At 34.8% G+C, this 20,489-nt stretch overlaps 1 pseudogene; it reads left to right on the forward strand.

Annotated features, from left to right (window-relative positions):
- The first annotated feature begins 873 nt into the window (after positions 1–873).
- LOC141680467 (uncharacterized) overlaps positions 874–20,489 on the forward strand; it is a 49,179-nt pseudogene continuing 29,563 nt past the window's right edge.

Here is a 20,489-nt window from a genome sequence, read left to right on the forward strand (position 1 = left end):
ATCACCTTATAACGATATTTTATACAGTTATAAACGGGAACTCTGTGTATATTATACATGTCAGGGGATTTCAAAGATTGTGAAAAGTATATATATATATATACTGAATATTTTATGACTTGGTCGCGGTAAGATATCAAACTTGGTTAATTTCTTCTTGACCAAGGCTTTCATGAGTACTATGAGAATGCTCATATATTGTAAATCATTATACATATTATTTTGGTGGGCTTGTTGCTCACCCTTGCTTTCTTCTTTCATCACACAACATCAGATAGACAAGATGAACAGGACCAAGCTTCCAATTTACAAGCGGTTAGAAAATGTTCCGCAGTTTTCTGGAAGCGTTGATGCCGCCGTAGCTGAGGTAGGAGCTACCAATAGGCTAGGTTTTTAACTATTGATGAACCAGATTTATGTATATTTATGAATCGTAATAATGGCAAAGAAATGTAAATTTATTCAGAAACCCTTTTAAGGTGTATTGGCATATAATTGTGGAATAAAACGACTTGTGATTATTTTTGGATATTCATCTCTGAGACTATAACTTGTGGTGTGTGTGTTTATGGTGGGGTCATAGTACATAATAGTTGATTATTTATTAAGATTGGGTGTTATTAAAGGAAATTGAACTCGTGACAACCCGGATCCCCGACCCCGGATTTGGGGGTGTTACAAAGAGTAAGAATAAAATCATAGTAATTGTCATGCTATATATATTATATAATTATATTCCGGCTAATATATTATATATGTTTTTATTGTAGAGATCATTGGATGTTGCTACTTTTTTGTCTCAATGAAAGTGCTATATACGTGTTTGATTCGTTGAAAAAAGAAAGGAAGATATGGTTGACCACACCTGCACGAATGTATGTTAAAATTTCAAATTTCATGTTGTATAATTACTACATAGAACCTAGTCCCATAAGTGATGTGATGAAAGTATACATATTTTACAGGGCATTTAAATTATATGTACCTCAAGGTGGATTGAAGAATAACAGAAAAGAGTTTATTTGGCATCACACCGAGGTTCAGGTATAACTTACTTTGGTTTGTTTATTTCACTTATATTATATGCTCCTCACTTTTTAGTTATTATTTATGAATCTTGTTTGTTTATGTGTAGTGTCCCCAACAAAAAGGAGGCATAGAATACGGTTTCGTGATGAGGTACATGTATGACATTGTCATGCTTTCTCAAAAAAATGCCAACATGAATTGGAAAGTGGTAAGGAAACTAAAATATCATAAATATTGGTTTACAATTTTTAAAATCAAGTACTAATATTTGAAGTATGTTAAATTTTTGGTAGGGTCTTGGTTCTAGAAGCTATGGTAGAAAGGAAATTAGCGAGATACGAGAGATTTGGGCTCAATTTTTTACTCTTGAATGTCTATAGTCAGGTAATTTTTTTTAGTACATGTCATTAATTCATGTTCACAATAAATATTGCCATTAATTCATGTTTTGTTGAATAATTTATTCCATATATAATTTTATGTACTAATATAAACTTCTTTTTTCAGGACATGGTACTTGGAGATACAAGAAGAGAGTGTAGAACAATTACAAAGAGTCTAGATATCATCAAGAATCGAGTTAGTCTGAGGGATTTGTCATGAAAACATTAGTTTTGGATGAATTTTTGTAAATATTGGGTTGTAAACTAAAATTATGAACAATTCCAAATTTATTTTAATATAATTTGTGAACCTTTTTTAATTTTTGGGTGTACCTCTCTTTTTAATATGTGTAGTAAACAGGTTAAAAATGATCAGGAAAAAACAAATGCAAAAAAAATTGATCAGGAAAAAACAATTGATCAGGCAAAAAAAATGCAATTATAGACCTAAGGCGTCGGCATTTTAGGACCCGACACATTTGCTCTAAAACTTTTAGCGTCGGCATTTTAGTGAGACCGACGCAATTGATAACCACAATAGTGTCGGCATTTTAAGAAGACCGGCGCAATTGATAGGCACAATAGTGTCGGCATTTTAATAAGACCGACACAACAGGTCTAAGATTTAGCGTCGATTGTTTAATTGACCGACACTGTTTGTAAAACTATAACGTCGGTTGTTTAATTGACCGACACTGTTTGTAAAACTATAGCGTCGGTTTTCTTGCCTTCTGTGTGTGTTATTTAACCGACGCTAAACAGTTTTTTGCGTCGACCATTTAACCGACACTGTAGGCATTTACCTACAGCGTCCCCTGCATTTACTATGCTAAAAAACCGACGCTTTAGGCCTTTTTTGACCGACGCCTTAGGTCTTTTCTGTACTAGTGTAAGTATCAGCCAGCTTTGTGACAAAGGCAATTCAGTAACCTTCAACTCAGAAGCCTGTGTTGTGACTAATAAAAGAAGCAACAAAGTGGTTCTCATTGGTGTGAGAAAAGGAAATGTGTATCTAGCTGATTTCAACTCATCCAAAGCAGAGTCTGTAACTTGTCTTCTCAGTAAAGCAAGTCAGGATGAAAGTTGGCTATGGCACAAGAAGCTATCCCATTTAAACTTCAAGACCATGAATGAGCTGGTAAAGAAAGAAATGGTAAGAGGCATTCCTCTAGTGGAGTTTTCAAAGGATGGACTATGTGATGCCTGCCAAAAAGGGAAGCAGATCAAAGCATCATTCAGGAAGAAACTTGATTCAACAATTGAAGAGCCTTTGCAACTGCTTCACATGGATTTGTTTGGACCAGTCAATGTATTGTCCATCTCAAGGAAAAGATTTTGCCTAGTAATTGTAGATGATTTCTCAAATTTCTCGTGGACATATTTCCTAAAATCTAAAGATGAGGCTAGTGAAATCATCATCAATCACATAAGGCAAGTCAATAATCATCCTGATTTCAAAGTTAGAAGAATCAGGAGTGACAATGGAACTGAGTTTAAGAATTCTATCATGAGAGCATTTTGTGAAGAAAATGGGATTCTACATGAGTTTTCAGCAGCAAGGACTCCACAACAGAATGGAGTAGTGGAAAGGAAGAACAGATCACTTATTGAAGCTGCAAGGACAATGCTTGAAGAATCTAAACTACCAACATATTTCTGGGCTGAAGCTGTAAATACTGCATGCTACGCTCAGAACATTTCTCTGGTTAATCAAGCAAGATGCATGACTCCCTATCAATTGTTCAAGAACAAGAAGCCAACTCTAAACTTTCTTCATGTCTTTGGCTACAAATGCTATATCCTGAGAAATTAAACTGATCAAAATGGGAAGTTTGATACTAAAGCAGATGAAGGAATTTTTGTTGGATATGCTGTTGGTAAAGCATATAGAGTCTACAATCTAAGAACCAACATTGTTGTGGAATCTATACATGTTGTGTTTGATGATAAAAAGATTAAAGGACTGAAAGATGGAGATTACCATGAGAGCCTCAAATTCGACAATGTGGAGATGGTTAGTGATGACAGTGATGATGAAAGTGATCAAGAAACAGTGTCTAAGGATAATGCAGACAAATCTACTACCAATGAAGCACAAAACTCAACATCCGTCGAGTTGCATAATGCTTCATCCGTCGGAAGGCAATCTGCATTATCCGTCAGAAGACAACCTGCCTCATCCGTCGGTACTCAAAATTCACCATCCGTCGGGTTATCAAAAGGAGCAGGAGGTCAAGACAGATGACCTATAGAAAATTCTCCTTTCTCAAATCAAAGATCCACAAACTCAGGGGGAGTTTCTAGCAATCAAAACTCAATCACACATCAAGACAACCATGAGGTCTCTTCATCTAGAGCTAATCTACCTCAACAAAGGACATGGACAAAAGATCAGCCCTTTGAGCTTATCATTGGTGATGTTTCTTCTAGAGTTCAAACAAGAAGAGCAACTCAGGAAGAATGTCTACACAGCAGCTTTCTGTCAAAGGAAGAACCAAAGAAGGTAGAAGAAGCTTTGTTGGATCCTGATTGGATTTTAGCCATGCAGGAGGAGCTAAACCAATTTGAAAGGAATAATGTATGGAAGCTGGTACCCAAACCTAAAGGAAAGAATCCAATAGACACCAAGTGGGTATTCAGAAACAAGATGGATGAAAATGGCATAGTAGTCAGGAACAAAGCTAGATTGGTTGCTAAGGGCTATTGTCAGCAAGAAGGAATAGATTTTGATGAAACATTTGCTCCTGTTGCAAGACTAGAAGCCATCAGAATCTTCTTAGCCTAGGCAGCCCATGCCAATTTCAAGGTCTATCAAATGGATGTAAAAAGTGCCTTTCTGAATGGAGATTTGGAGGAAGAAGTATATGTCAGTCAACCTCCTGGTTTTGAAGATCCAAATTTTCCAGAATATGTCTATTATCTTCTGAAAGCACTTTATGGACTGAAGCAAGCACCTAGAGCTAGGTATGACACTTTATCAAAGTTCCTTTTGGAAAATCACTTCACAAGAGGTACTGTAGATAAAACTTTATTTTTCAGAAATGTTAATGGCTCTAGTATACTTGTTCAAATTTATGTAGATGATATTAGTTTTGGCTCTAAAGATGAGAAACTTTGCAAAAAGTTTGCCAAATTGATGCAAAGTAAGAATGAAATGAGTATGATGGGAGAACTAACTTACTTTCTTGGTTTGCAAGTTAAGCAAGTTAGTGATGGAATATTCATTAGTCAAACTAAATAAATTTTTGATCTTTTAAAGAAGTTTGATCTAATGGATTGCACATCTGCAAAAACTCCCATGGCCACTGCAACTAAGCTTGAATTAAACACTACTGAAAAGTCTGTGGATATTTCAAGTTATAGAGGCATGGTTGGCTCACTTCTGTACTTAACAGCTAGTAGGCCAGATATAATGTTTGCTACATGTTTATGTGCTAGATTTCAGGCTGATCCTAGAGAATCTCACTTGATAGCTATTAAGAGAATTTTCAGATATCTCAAGGGAACACCAAACCTTGGCATTTGGTACCCTAGAGATTCTGGTTTTGATCTAACTGGTTATTCAGATGCAGATTATGCAGGTTGTAGAATTGATAGAAAGAGCACAACAGGAACCTGTCCATTTCTAGGAAACAAGCTTGTGTTCTGGTTCAGTAAAAAATAAAATTCAGTTTCTACTTCTACAGCTGAAGCTGAATATATTGCTGCTGGCAGTTGCTGTGCACATATTTTATGGATGAAAAATCAATTGCTAGACTATGGTTTGCAAGTTGAGAGAATTCCTATTTTCTGTGATAACACAAGTGCAATTGCCATCACTGAAAATCCAGTGCAACATTCAAGGACAAAGCACATAGATATCAAGTACCATTTCATAAGGGAACATGTGATGAATGGTACTGTGGAACTACATTTTGTTCCAAGTGAGAAGCAACTTGCAGATATCTTTGCCAAGCCACTGGACGAATCCACCTTTTCAAGGTTGGTAAGTGAGTTAGGTATGCTTAATTACTCTTAAATTTATCTGAGTTATTTTGCAAGTTGTCATGTAGCCAGAAATTTAATTGATTTTTCAGTCTTGGATGAAATTTTGGCTAAGTCAAAATTTACATCTCGACGGATGACCCTTATCCATCGAGTTTAGCCATCCGTCGATATACTATTTGCTAATGAAAATCAATCACTTTTCTGGAATCTTTCAAAACTCGACGGATAACAGTTTATCCTCATCCGTCAAATTGTCTTAATCTCAGCCGTTAATTCCCTGTACATTATCCATCGAGTATACTTACAGTTTGTAAGCATTACACGACGGATAATGGGTGGAATTTTTACAGTTTATTTTTAAACGGCTATTTTAGGCAATTTCTATTGGTTAATTTACTTTACTTTATTATTTTTAATCAATTATTTTTGAGATAGTATAAAAGCTTATTTCATTGCAATTGTTTTCTTTTATCATTCTCAAATTCAACTGCTCTTATTTCATTCTCTCTCAAGCAATTACTCTCTCTCTCTCTCTTCAAGCTTTCATTCTCTAATAATGGCACATGTAGTAAAGATTATGTCTCAAACTGGGTTCATTTATGAGGAATAATTTCACTGCATTGGTCAATAAGGGTATTCAGCAATCAGAGGACTACCACAAGATGATGGATTTTGTGAAGAACTGCAAGCTCAATTACACTATGCTGGAATCACCCACAATCTTCTGTGAAGTTGTTGAAGAGATGTGGACCACTGCTATCTACAACTCTACTGACAAGACCATCACTCTAACCATCAAAGGTAATGAATTTTGTATCAATAGTGATGTGATAAAAGCATGTTTCAAAATTCCTGATAATCATGTGACTTCACCACACAATGACACTGATATTATCAATATGCTTAATTTCATGCATTATGCACTTCCTACTTCTAAACTGAGTGATATTAGGAGAATAGGTATTAGGAAGGAGTGGAGTTTCATGTGTGATGTAGTTACTAAGGTTTTCTCTGGAAAAGTCAGTAATTTTGATTCAGTGAATATTTCCATGCTATACATGCTAGTTACAGATAAATTTTATAATTTCAGTGACCTTGTCTTGTTTGAGTTAGGTTTTAAATTAGGTGAGTTAGCTAAAAGAGGTAAGAATGTGTATTATTCTAGATGTTTCTTGTTATTGGCTAACCACCTCTGTGAAGAGATTGTGCTTGAGAACCCAAACAACAAACTGGTTTGTTGGGTTCAAGAGAGAAGACTCATTGCAGATTTGAACAGGGCCAATCATCACAAGGATGTGCCAATGTTCTACTTTCCTGTAATGCAGGCACCTCAGGTAAGTGAGGTAAGTTCATCCATCCCTACAACTATTCCAACCTCCACTATTTCTTTGAATTCAGGAGTAGCTATGGCAACTGTGTCAATGACCAAACAGTTGCCTACCAAAGCCTCCAAACCTACTACTATTTCCAAACCTAAATCAAAGAAAACCCCCTCTGGTATCTCTCAAAAGATGCCAGTTGAAAAACCCACCAAAGCCAAAGAGGGGAGTGTGAAGGAGGGTAAGTTAGGTGAGGGAAGGGGTGAACATCAAAGAAACCCCAAGAATAAGGTTGGAGAGTTGAGTGAATCCCAGCCTAGCCACACTGCAGTTTCTCAACAAACTGCAGTGCTTAAAAAGGATAAAAGCTCACTTCTAGCTGCATCCTCCCAAAAGGATGTAGTTATTGAATAAATCTCTCAGCCAAGAGCACAGGCCAAAAGGGTTAGGGACACAAGCTCACCCCAAACTTATACAAGAAAAAAGAAATCTAAAACCTCTGGGGATGCACAGGGCACACATACAGTGCAAACTGGTGCTAAAGACACAGTCCCTGCACTCTCTCAAATTCAGTTTGATGTGGCTCCAATAAATGTGGAGTCACAGCCAAAATCTCTAGTTATAGAAGCATCTCATACACCATACTCACCAACAAACTCTCTGGAAGTGGAAATGATAAACACTTCAATTCCTGATTCCCCTTCTTTAACTCTGTTGGGGAAGCCAAAACTCAGTGCAAGTGAGCATCATCTTTTAGATGATTTGTTGGCTCACTTGCCAATTCTTTCAGAAACTATTGTGACATCTGTGCCCCAAATATCTTCAATCAGCACAGAGTCAACAATAGTTTCTGTTCCCACCTCATTCATTTCTACTCTCTCGACGGATATTGCTCATCCGTCGAGTAGTGACTGTATCCCGATGGATAAGCCTAACAGCAGTTATCCGTCGGATAGCATTACCACTCACTCGATGGATATCACTCATCCGTCGAGTATCTCTGCACAACTTCAAACTTCAATTATTTTAAGTGCAGAAAATTTAGTGGTTGTACAGTCACTCTTAGGACTAAGAGAGGAGAGTGTCTTGAGTGAGAGGTTGGGTTGCTCCCAGGAAAAAAGAGAGGAAATGAGTGAAAATCAGCAATCCATTGATTCAGGATTGGCAAAAGGGAGTGAAAGGAGTCCCACCTTAGTAGGTGAAGGTGAGGGTGTGAGGGTGGGGAGCCAGGGTGAGACCCTAATGCAATAAAAGAGAGAACATGAGAGAAAAGCAGGTACAGAGGGTATAAGGGTGGATCCAGCCATTGCTCATGAGTCAATGATTGTGGATGATGCTGAAAAAGAAAAACAATTTCAGCAACATTATAAAGCTGTAATTGATAACATTTCCTTGGATGTTGACATTTTTACTCATCCTGTGTCAGCCTATCAATTGTTGGCTGCTCAGGGCAATGAGGAGGCAGAAAAGACTTTGAATCTGGTGCATACTTCAGACTCTCTACAAAGGGATAAAGCTGCTGTTAATTTAATGCCTTCTACAGCTGGTGAGCCATATGAGGAATTTGGAGTAAATTCTAATGATGATGACTCTATTTTATTTGATGGAAGCATGAACTTAGGGGGAGATGAAGGCCCAAGTTCTATTCCAGATTTACTTGAATGGGCCTTGACAAAGGAGTCCACACCAGGACAATTTAATATATCCTTGGTCAAACAAATCATGTCTATCCAACAGGCCATTCAGAAGTGCTCAAATGCTGGTACCAAGGCTATTCTTCAAGCTCATCTAGATTCTCTACATCTAATGAAGCTACAGCAATTAAGACAGAATCTGAGTGTAGATGAACTCAAAAAGGATATAGCTGACTTGAAGACCTACAATTTTGAGAAGCTGGATTCAGTCATGCCATATGGTACCATACAAGATCTATTACTGAGACTGCAAAGAGAATCAGATGCTGAAAAGAAGCTGGCCAAGTTGGAAGACAGAGTTCAAGTTATTGAAAATTATGTGGCTACCATTCTTCAAAATCAACAGTCTCAGACCAATCTTCTAATGCAACTGGCTAAAGCACAAGGCCTGACTCCTCAACTTGATGATAACAAAAAGGGGTAGAAAGAACCAAGTGAGGGGGAGAAACTTCAAATACAAATCAGCAAAGTAATTGTGCCTTCAATTACTATCTCAAAGCCACCAGTTGCAGATGGTATAGATCTGATTCAAGCAGCAGCAGCAAACTTGAAAGTTGTTGAGAAAGAAAAGTTGAGTTTGATTAACTGGGAGAAGATTGATGAGGAGATACAGAAGAAGTTCCAACTTGTCAAAGAGCCAGTAAAGTCAGCCATCCATCACTCTCAAGTCAAGCAGATCAGTGTGAATGAGATGAGCATGAATTATCTGGAAAGAGGACAATCTTCCTGAATCAAGTCTCCAAAGGCTGAAATGATCCTTAAACCAAGGGTAAACTATTCAAAATCATCCTTGAAGAACCCCTTGGATACTGTGTATGAGACACCCAAGTCTGATGAGAAGAAGCTTCTGTCAAGATCAATTGTTTTCTATAAAGATCCAACTGATTCAGCTTCTAAAAAGAGGACTGTTAAGATATTCAGAAATGGGAAGGAAATTTGTGTAATAGCTGGACATCCTCAGTTTGGTCAAGCAAAGAGAGAAGAAAAAGCCAGATTGAAGCAGGAAAAGAAGCAAGCTATTCTAGATGCAAAGAAGGCTAAACAAAAGAAAGAGCAGATTGCTATCTTAGCCAAGCTACAGGCTGTAAGTTCATCTCAAAAAATTCCCTCTCAACCATCTGAAGTTACTGAATCAAGGGAGCAAGTTGAAGAATAGAAGAAATCTCCAAGAAAGAAAGAATTGGCTAAAAGAACAAAAAGGAAACTGGATATTGTTGACAAGGAATTGGGAGATCAATTTCCTAAGGAACCCACACCAACTACAATTCAAGCATCAAAGCCCTCTGTGGTATTTGAAGATATAAGGGTGGTGGATCCCTACAGGAATATTCATGGTGAACCTATTGTGCCCAAGGATGAGCCAATAGAATGGGATAACATACCAATTCCTGACTTTAGTCTACCAATCCTTAGCAAGCCAAAGAGGACAGAGTCAAGGGCAGTCAAGAAAGTGAAGCTGTCACCCCTCAAATCCAAATCTGTAGTAAAAGCTCAACCCAAAGTCAATAAGGGAGACTACTTGTACTTGTGTGATATCAAAGAATTTTCTGATCTAAACCTCTATCTGGATGAACTAGATGAAGTGAGGGGAATTGATGCATACAGAAACCTACCTGAAAGGTTAGTGTTCAAGTACAAAGGAGGAAAGGAGATTCACTGGCCACTTCATAGGATTCTTTAAGAGAGCCAAGTTGTACTGATTAAAGTTTATTCATCCTTCAAGAAGAACTTTGGGTTCAATGTCACTGCTAGAAGATTAGTATTGAAGAAGATTGAAGAACTAAGGAGTGTTAGAGCTAAAGATGCACTCCCAAAGACTCTAATCATCCCATATACAGGGAGAAGAGTGCATCTAAGGCCCTACTGGCTGATGGAGTTCATAGATGACAAAGGGGTGAGAAGATTCTTCATATTAGAAGACCAATTGAGCATCTCCAGCAATGAGACTCTATTGGAAATGTAAGAAAGGCTAAATCTCTCAGAATCTGATGAAATGGAATTCCACAGGCAGCTCCAAAATCAGATTGATGAAAACAACAGGAAGCTTGGAAGAAGATCCAGACCTTCAAGAAACTAGAAAAATCTGCTCAGGCAAGAGGAGCATCTTGAAATGACTGTGAGCCAAACTTTGTACATTTTGATTAATTGAAGCACTTTAAGTATTATTTATTTTCTTTTAAAGATGTATGTTTAGGGTGTTTTGTTATCATCAAGTATCTCTTAATTTATGGCTACAATTCCAGTAGACATAAATTGGGGGAGATTGTTGTGCATATGTTGTGTACTTGATGATGACATAAACAAAACACCTAAGTAGATTTTACTTAGTGAAATAATGTAGCACTCGACGGATAAGAATTATAGTCCCGACGGATAATGATTTATTATCCATCGAGTGAGTAGCTTATGTAATAATAAGTATGTAGCACATTTCCGCATACACCTTTATATAGAGTCTGTAGTAGCATATAAGTCATGTGGACTTTAACTAGATATGCAGAATAGGTTGATTAATTGTACATAGATGATGTCTTGTAATTCTGCATAAGTAAAATGAAGTCAAGTGCCTGATTGCTACCCGACGGATAAACTACAAAGCACCTGACGGATGATCAACAACCCGACGGATGATCAACAATCCGACGGATGATCATGAAACCAACGGATAAAGAATTCAAACATCAGTTGACAGTGACAACTGGTCACATGCGTCGGGATGTATGCATATGGAATGACGAAGCCTATTAACTGGGTAATAGAGAACAAAGTAGCAAAGCATAAAAACTGATAGTTTTTATAATGATTCTATCTTTTGACTTTGTAATCTTGGTAATATATAAACCAAGAAGTAGCAAATAGAAACGTAGATCTGAGATACAAAAAGTGAGAAACATTTGTAAGCAGAATTATTAGCATTTCTCTGTATTCTCAGTAGTTCAAATTTGTAAGCAGCTGTGAGCATTCTTGCACACAGAGTTCTCTCGATATAATATATATCTCTGGTGGAATTGTTTAAATCCACCAGAAAGTTTTTAAAGACTCTTGTTTTTAATTACTTATGTTTTGATTCACTTAAATTTTTATTCCGCATTGTGCTAATCAAAAAACTTATATTTGTATTCGAGTTTGAACATTTTTTTATTTTAATAAAAAGGTTCAAGAATTCCATTCAACCCCCCTTCTGTAATTCTTGCTATATTGTTAAGGGACTAACAACTTTCATGTAGCCTTACTTCATAAATTTTACCATGTCTGTATCCTATCAAGAAAATTTTCTTTGACTTGTTATGAATAACTTCGCAGTGTGAGTCATAGAATACAACATGATAACCTATGTCAGTGATTTGACTGATGCTCAGAAGATTATGCTTCAGTCCTTCCACCAGAGCTACATTCTCTATTGCTACCTTTCCAATTATCAAGTTGGCATATCCCAGAGTATGTCCTGCATTTCCATCTCCATAAGATACATCTGGGCCAACCTTCTTCTCAAATTCTGACAGCAGGAATTTATTTCCATTCATGTGTCCTGAACATCCACTATCCAAGACAAGTTTATTTTTCTTGTTACCCTGCAATCAGAAGAATAATTAATTAGAAGGATTTTTAAGGACCCACACTTGTTGGGTCCTCTTTTTGGACAACTTAAGCCTTTGTGTGTCAGAAGTACTTTTGATAGTCTTTCCTTTGTCAGGATTTGTCTTGTCAGAAGCAAATTTAGTAAAACCAACAGAATTAATCACACAAGCAACTTTATTAAATTTAGGTAAAGGTTCATAGTAATTGTGATACAACTTGTGATAAGAACTACAAGTATAAATCGAATGCCAACTACTACCACAATGAAAACAAGGATTTTGTGGTTTATAAAATACTGATCTACCCCTAACATCAGACTCAGGAATAGCAGTTTTCCTTTTTTTATTCCTCATGCAATCAATAGCAAGATGATTAGTATTTCCACAGTTAAAACAAGTTTTCCTAGAAGCATTGGGAACAACCTTGTAATTTGAATTTTTAGAAATACCTTGCTTACCATTCCTGTTTTTTAGGACTTTTTACTTGAGGTTTGTCAGTAACCTCAGATATTTTCTTTTTCAATTGACTTGCTGACAAAAGTCCTATGTTCTTTTCTTTCTGAACAGACTTAATGGTTTCCTTGCTTTTCTTTCTTTGAGTTTTATCATTTACAAGTTTTTCTTGTGATACTGATGTTGAACCCCTTTCAAAAGTGGATTTGGGTTCATCAGCTTCTGATGAAATAAACTTAACAGGAGTTTTAAGGGAAATTTTATTTTCTGTGTCAACATCCTTAATTCCATCTTTATAGCCTAGGCATTCTTTCCAGTTTTTCTTTGAGATCATCTCATGAACCTTTTTGCCTGAATCAGTCCAGGCTTTAAGGGTTTTTCTTTCATTTTCTAGATCCTTTTCTAGCATACTGTACCTAGCCTCAAGAATCTTAACTGTATGTTTAGCTCTCTCACATTCTTTCTTCAAATATATCTGATGAATTAAGTCAGACTCTAACTGATCAATCCTAGATTTCAAGGTCTTAATTTCAGTTATAAGTCTATCATTTTCTAAAGTCTTATTCTTAAAACTACCATGCAAAGATTTAAGAATAGATTTCAATTCAGATATATTTTCAGTATCAAAAGAGAAGAAAGGAGTTTGTATCTTAGGCTCAGAAGCAGCAGGATCATCAAGACTGGACATCAGTGCATAGCATGTGTTTTCACCTTCAGAGTCAGAGGAGTCAATTCAATTCTTGCTTGAAGTGATCAGGGCTTTGCTCTTCCCTTTATCATGCTTTATTTTCTTGTACTCTGAGGTAAAGTGACCAGGTTCATCACAGTTGTAGCACTTGATCTTTGTCCTGTCTAGCTTCCCAGCTTTAGAGTCATTTCCATCTTTTCTCCCAGTTGACTTCTTTTCACCTCTAGTGAACTTCTTCCTGAAGCTTCTGTTGTTCCTAGACTTCCTAAATTGCATTCTACTGAAGCCCTTAACCAGCAATGCGACCATTTGCATGACATCAGAATCTGTCATGTTTTCATCAGTTTCAGAATCAGTATCATCATCAGGATTTGATGATGAATCATTATATCTGATTTTGGCAAATTATCCTTCTTTCGTACAACTACTTTCTCTTCTGGTGTCCATTCTGTATTCTCCTTCAGTTGATAGTGTTCAGAAACAGTAGGAGTTGCAGGCACCAGTTTTGTTGGCATGAAGGGTCCATCATTGATTACGTCTAGATAATCTGGATCTGTAGCTTTCAGGTATATGAGCATCTTCACCTTTCATGTTGGATATTCAGTCTTTTTCAGAATGGGAATTTTAATGCTTTCATACTTGTTCAGAGACATGTTTAGATCATTTCTGATTGTAAATTTATCAGTGTGCTCTGATACCAATTGTTGCCCAGTAAAGATACAATTGTTTAAGGGGGGTTGGATACAATTGTATAAATGTTTCGAACAAGTAATAAAATATAACAGCTTTTTATATATCTGATAAAAACTGTTATAAAATCCTCTCAAGAAATACTGATGTTCTTGAGAGCTGCTAGGTCGAATGATCCTCGAGTATTACACTAAGTGAGGACCTAAACTGTGTTTATATACTACACAGCTACAACTGATTAATCTAAGATATGCATTATCAAAAACTAACTGAAACTGATACATATCTTAAACTAAACAGATAAAGTCCTATCTCTCAGACGTAACAGATATATGCTCCACATTATAAGGAACAGAACAAATCCTCTAATGCTGACTGTCTTCAAATACTGATGTCATACAAATCCTGATGACATACCAAATCCTGACGGTACATCAGATCCTGATGACATCCGAACAGCCAGATCCTGAGCTTCTTCTGATCATTGAGAATTCAATATGTAACAGTACTAAAAAAGATACTATAGTAAATATATAAGACGCACATTTTTGAAATTTGACCTCGACCCATTTTGCAAAAGCTACTATTTTCTATACAAATCAGCATAGATCCCTGCACTATCCAATATTTAATGGGTTTTAAATAAAATATTAGAAACAATATCAATCTTATAATTAAAATGTTTTCACCTCTATAACAAATCAATCATAGATCCACAAAATACGTTAACAAAAAAATTGAAAATTTTTAGATTACATCTTCTTCATTTTTTACGCAGTTAATCATCTAATTCATTTTTCTTTTTCATTCTTCATAAATCCATAATTTCTTATTATTATCTCAGTAAATCTATATATACATATTTTATGTTTATATTTGTGTGTGATGGCTAATTATTCACGTATTATATTTGTTTTTATATGAATACTTACAATTTTGAATCATTTTCTTGCAGATGATAATCAATGGTTGCTCCAATGTGCAGATGACTATCAATTTTTGCTTCTGTACAACAGGTAACCACTTTATTCTTTTAAACGATTCAAAAGTATGCATGTGTTTAACAATTCTTTTTTGGACATACTATTGTATTATAATTCGATACATTTCGATTTCGTTAATATTTTTTCGTTAATCTTTTGAAACATCTCAACACATAATCAGATGATGTTTTTAGTCTTATCTTGATTTAATTATCTTTTCGATTTTGTTAGAAATTAAGTTTTTGCACTCCAACTGCTTGATATTATTCTAAACAACTTTATATATGTTTTGGTGTTGTTTTCTTGCAGGATGATATTAAAATGGAAGATGAGGAAGTGGAATAAGACATCTCGGCTCTATTTGATGAGATAACCACTTTATTTTTTTAAATGATTCAAAAGTATGCATGTGTTTAACCATCATTTTTTGGATATACTATTCTACTATAATTTGATACATTTCAATTTTGCTAATATTTTTTCGTTAATGTTTTGAAACATCTCAATACATAATCAGGTGATCTTTTTAGTCTAATCAGAATTCAATTTTTTTTTATTTTATTAAAACTTAAGTTTTTGCACTCCAACTGTTTGATGATTGTTATAAACAACTTGATGTGTGTTTTATTGTTATTTTCTTGCAGGTTGGTATTCAAATGGAATATGGGGAAGTGAAATAAGATATCTCGACTCTATTTGATGAGGTAATATGTCCGTTAAGTTATTTGTGGAGAGAGTGTATGTAATATCCGAGAAAATTACATGAATATTTTGTGATAATTAAATAAGTATTATGTGTTTACATGAGTTTAAAATAATTATTGCCATGATATTACGTGTTATAGTTGTTATCTGTGGCCCCGCAGGGACCATGAATTTTTTCAATTATCTGTTATATGTTAAAAATGCAATTATATGAATCGACCTGCGATCTGGACGCGTATTTATTAGCATCTTTATTGAGGTACTTGTTTTATAATGTTTTGCATTTTATGTGTTTTCAGGGTTTCTTGTTAATTTAGATAACGTTTCGATTTCTCAAAAATCAACGAACCGGGATCCACAAAGCTCACAAAATTCATGTTTTTATTTTTATAGAATTATACATATTTCAAATACCCATTATTTTTTTATTTTTGAATTATTCATAATTTTTGGGGAATTTTGGCATAAATTCTATATTTATTTGATTTAAAAATTATTCATATAATTATTTTAATTAAGGGAATAAAACACCCTTAATTAATTTTGGGGTATTTATTTTTATGTTAATATAAATAGCAGATTTTATTTATTTTATTTTCAGAATTATCCAAAAATATTATAAAAATCAAAAAAATAAAAAATTGGGGGCTGGGGTTTGCTCATCGAAAATTCGATCGATTGATCTACTTGTAGTGATCTGTGGTTGACGATATTGATACCAAATCAAAGAATGTTTCAAGGCCAACATTTTGATACCTGAATCATCGATTAAGGTTTAGTATTTTGCGAATTCAATTTCCGTTGAGATGAACTCGTAATGGGTTATTGATTTTTGTTGATTGTTTGTTGTTTATGATCTTAGTAATTGATTCTATATGTTACCAGCTTTAATTTGGCACTGAAATCTCTGTGTTTGGTAGAGTTTTTACCCGAATAATTGTTTGATCGGAGTTTCGCCGGTTTTTGGTCGAACTTTAGACGCAATCTTTGATTCAAGGATGTTTGTAGATTGTTGTGGTTTAATTCGTAGTTCCGGACGTTGTTGGAATGGATTTGAGGCACAAAACCGAAGAAACAGTTTTGATTGGAGTTGTCTTGAGTCCTATCGGAGTTCCGCAGGATTTTTGGCCTTCGCCGGAAACTAGTGATTCTCCGGCTGGGTTCTTGACAACCCGAATGTGTTCTTCATGACTCGCTTATAACGCAACTTCAACCCGCTTTCAATCGAATTTCCCCAAATTCCATTTTCGAAAATCTGTTATGCAAATTTTATTTTTAAAAATTATTCAAAATTCATTTCCTATTTTCAAAAATCATTTTTTAAATTCTAAAAATTATTTCCTTATTATTTTTAAATTCAAAAAATTATTTAGTTAATTATTTTAAATTCTAAAAAATTATTTTCTTTTATTATTTCAAAAATTCAATTTGATTTAATTATTTATAATTTATTTTAATTGATTTTTTATAGATTCAAGTAATTGATTAATTCATTTAATCAATTAATTTTATTTATAAATAGTTAAATAAAATCTAATTATTTATAAATAATTAAAATAATTTCTAAAATTACTTTTGAGCTTTTAAAATTTATATTTAAGTATTTAAAAATCAATTAATATTATTATTATTTGATTTATTCCTATTTTATTCTTATTTTATTCGTAATAAATAGACCATTCATCCGTCTAATACGAAACGAACGCTTTTGGACTCATAAAAATTTCCCGCTTTCATTAAAAATACTTTCGGGACCTAAATTCTTTTGTATCGTAAGGTAATTTGATTTGCGAGTCGTTCTGAGTCGATTAGTTATCGTTAAATACTATTTTTGACCCGATTTCAATTCTAAACGTACCGAGACCTGTATTTTGACGATCTGATTTATATGTTACATGAAATATATGATTACGTGTTATATGTATAACATGATTACATGCTATATGATATGCATGCTATCTATTTATAGTTTTAAATGCCATAATTAGTTATAAATGATCGGGTAGACGTCGAGACGTATAGTTACCTCGATTGAGTTCCGTTAATTGAAATATAAATTTTGTTTATAAAATCGAGTAGCAAGGAGCGCAGCCAGGTGTTAGACTGAGTCGGTAGTCAACAGTTATAAGCCGAGGTTGTAGTGAAGAGTTATTGAGCATACCAGGCAATTTTTATGTACTATTCTAATTTCAGAATAGTTTATCATTTTACTTATCAGATTGTTTAATTATAATCATGCAAGTTTATCTTCCCTATTACATGTTCAGAATAATAAATATTTTAAATTTCTCTGCAATTACTTGTTATTCCCAAACAATCTAATAAAGAATTACAAAAGGGAGGTTGAATGTAATTCCGGTTCCTTTTTTATTTCAAAAATATTCTATCTTAAATATATAACAGTGTTTGATTAAGCAAAAGTGCGGAATGAAAATATTGAGGTAATCAAACACAAAGTAATTAAACACAATATTTAAAAACTTTCTGGTGTATTGAAATTTTCCACCAGAGATATATATAAGACCGAGAACTCTGTGATGCAAGGTTTGCACACAGCTGCTTACAAGTAGAATTACAAGAACAGAGAAATTCTTCATGTATACAGCTTTTTCTATTTCTCTATTTCAAGTACTTAATTTACTACTAGCTACTCTTGGTTTATATATTACCAAGATACAAGTGAATAAGACAAACTAATAAAATAAAATGTGTGTTTGTCTAATCACATGCTTCTACATTTCTCCATCCAGTATCTTTGATTTTCTTCAAGTAAGCATGGAAATGGAAATGCTTCTTTGTTCTCTAAAACCTATAAATAGGCTGCCACATTTCATTTGCATCTAATCAACCCATGTGACTGTCAAGTCACTGTAAACTGCAATTTGAATTAGAACATCCGTTGAAACTTCATTAGATCATCCGTTGAAACTGAGTTGGATCATCCGTTGAAACTTCAGTAGATCATCCGTTGAATATGACTTGGATCATCCGTTGAAACCTTGTAAAATCATCTGCTGAAAGTCTTCCATAGCAGTTAAGTCTATTTCACTTATGCAAAATTACAAGGCATCTAATATATACAATTGACCAACCTATTTTGCATATCAATCTAGTAGTCAACATAACTTTAAATATCCTACAACTTCTGGATCTCTAAGGTATTGTCGTATGCAGGAATATGTTACAAAACTTATTAAGACATAGGCTACTCTCTCAACGGATGTGAAAATAAATCATCTGTCAAGAGCTATAAAACACTAAATTAAATCTACTAAGGTGTTTTGGTGAACTTATCATCAAGCCTATGACATATTCCTAACAATCTCCCCCAATTTATGTCTACTGGAATTGTAGGCATAAATTAAGAGAAACTTGATGAACAAAACACCTTATAAATTCAGACTTATTAATAGTAGATAAAATTGATAAGTGCTATAATTTATTAAAAATTATACATAGGAAGGTTCATAGAAAATCTCACAAGCCATTTTTAAGGTGCTCCTTTATACTGAGCAAATTTTATCTTATTTTCTTGAATGTCTGATCTTCTTTCCCAGTTTCTAATTGTTCTCTTCAATCTGGTGTTGAAGTTGCATGTAGAATTTAGATTTATCTTCATTAGTTTGATCCAACATTTCTTGCATCTCCATGAGAGTTTCATTGCTTGAAATCTTTAGTTGATCTTCTAATCTGAAGAATTTTATGGTGTTCTTCTCATCCTTGAACTCTATTATCCAGTATGGCCTTAAATGTACTTTATCTCCATTGTAGGGAATAGTTAAGACTCTTGGGAGTGCATTTGGGTCTCTCCAGCTATTTCTTATCTTCTCAATTTTGTTCAGTATCATCTTTTTGGCAGCAATATTAAACCCAAAGTTCTTCTTTATTGAGGAGAATATTTTCACTAAGACAGAGCCTTCATCAAGAATTCTGTGAAGAGGCCAAGTTAGCTCTTTTCCACCCTTGTACCTGAACACTAATCTCTCTGGAAGCTTTTTGTGAGCATCAATAGCTCTTACTTTATATAGCTCATCCAGATAGAGTTTTAGGTCTAAAAACTCCTTGATGTCACATATGTAGAGTTGATCTCCCTTATTGACAGTTGGTTTGGGTTTGGCTAAGGCTTTGGATTGAAGTCTGACAGGTTTGGCTTGTTTGACTCCTCTTTTCTTTGTTTTTCTTGGTTTGGTTGGGATTGGGATATTTAGATCAGGGATTGGTAGGCTTTCCGAATCTAAGGGTTCATCCTTGGGAATTATGGGTTCACCATGGAAATTTATATCAGAATAAACCTTAAATTCAGTATGCTCTATTGTGGGCAAAGTTGGTTGACTTGTGCATGTACTCTTCCTTTTCCTCATCAAAATCCAGCTTCCTCTTTGCTCTAAATTTCTGTCTTAGTACTTTTACCTATTTTGGTACCTCTTGCTTTTCTTCACTCACAGGCTCAGCTATCACAACAGGCTTTTCAGTTTCTGTGGTTGCAGGCTTTTTGGCTTGGTTCCTGGCATCTAAGGCAGCTTATCTTTTCTGTTGTTTGAGCCTCACTTTTTCTTCTATCTTAGCTTCTGCAAATTGTGGATGTCCAGCCATCACACAGATCAATTTGCCATGCCTTTAGACTTTAGCAATTCTCTTCTTCAAGACTGAGTCTCTTGGATCTTTGTGATAAGCAAAAGATCCACCAAGCAGTTTCTCTTCATCAGGCTTGAGGGTTTCATAGACTAGGTCCGTTAGATTTTTGATTGAATTCTTTGAGTAGTTTTTTTTGCTGTAACATCACATTGGCCCGTGGAAGTCTTCTTGCTGAGGGTTGACTTTCTCCAAATTTCCCAAGCTGATTTTATTGATTGAAATTGGCCTCAATTGAGTGAAGTGTTTCACTTGTTTATCAGGTTTTGCAATTGGACCAAATACCTTTTCAATCTTCTCATTATTTTGCTTCAATTGTTCATTCAGCCTGAGCTCAGCTGCTGCAAT

The sequence above is a fragment of the Apium graveolens genome, chromosome 8, assembly GCF_009905375.1.
Source record: "Apium graveolens cultivar Ventura chromosome 8, ASM990537v1, whole genome shotgun sequence".
NCBI lineage: Eukaryota > Viridiplantae > Streptophyta > Magnoliopsida > Apiales > Apiaceae > Apium > Apium graveolens.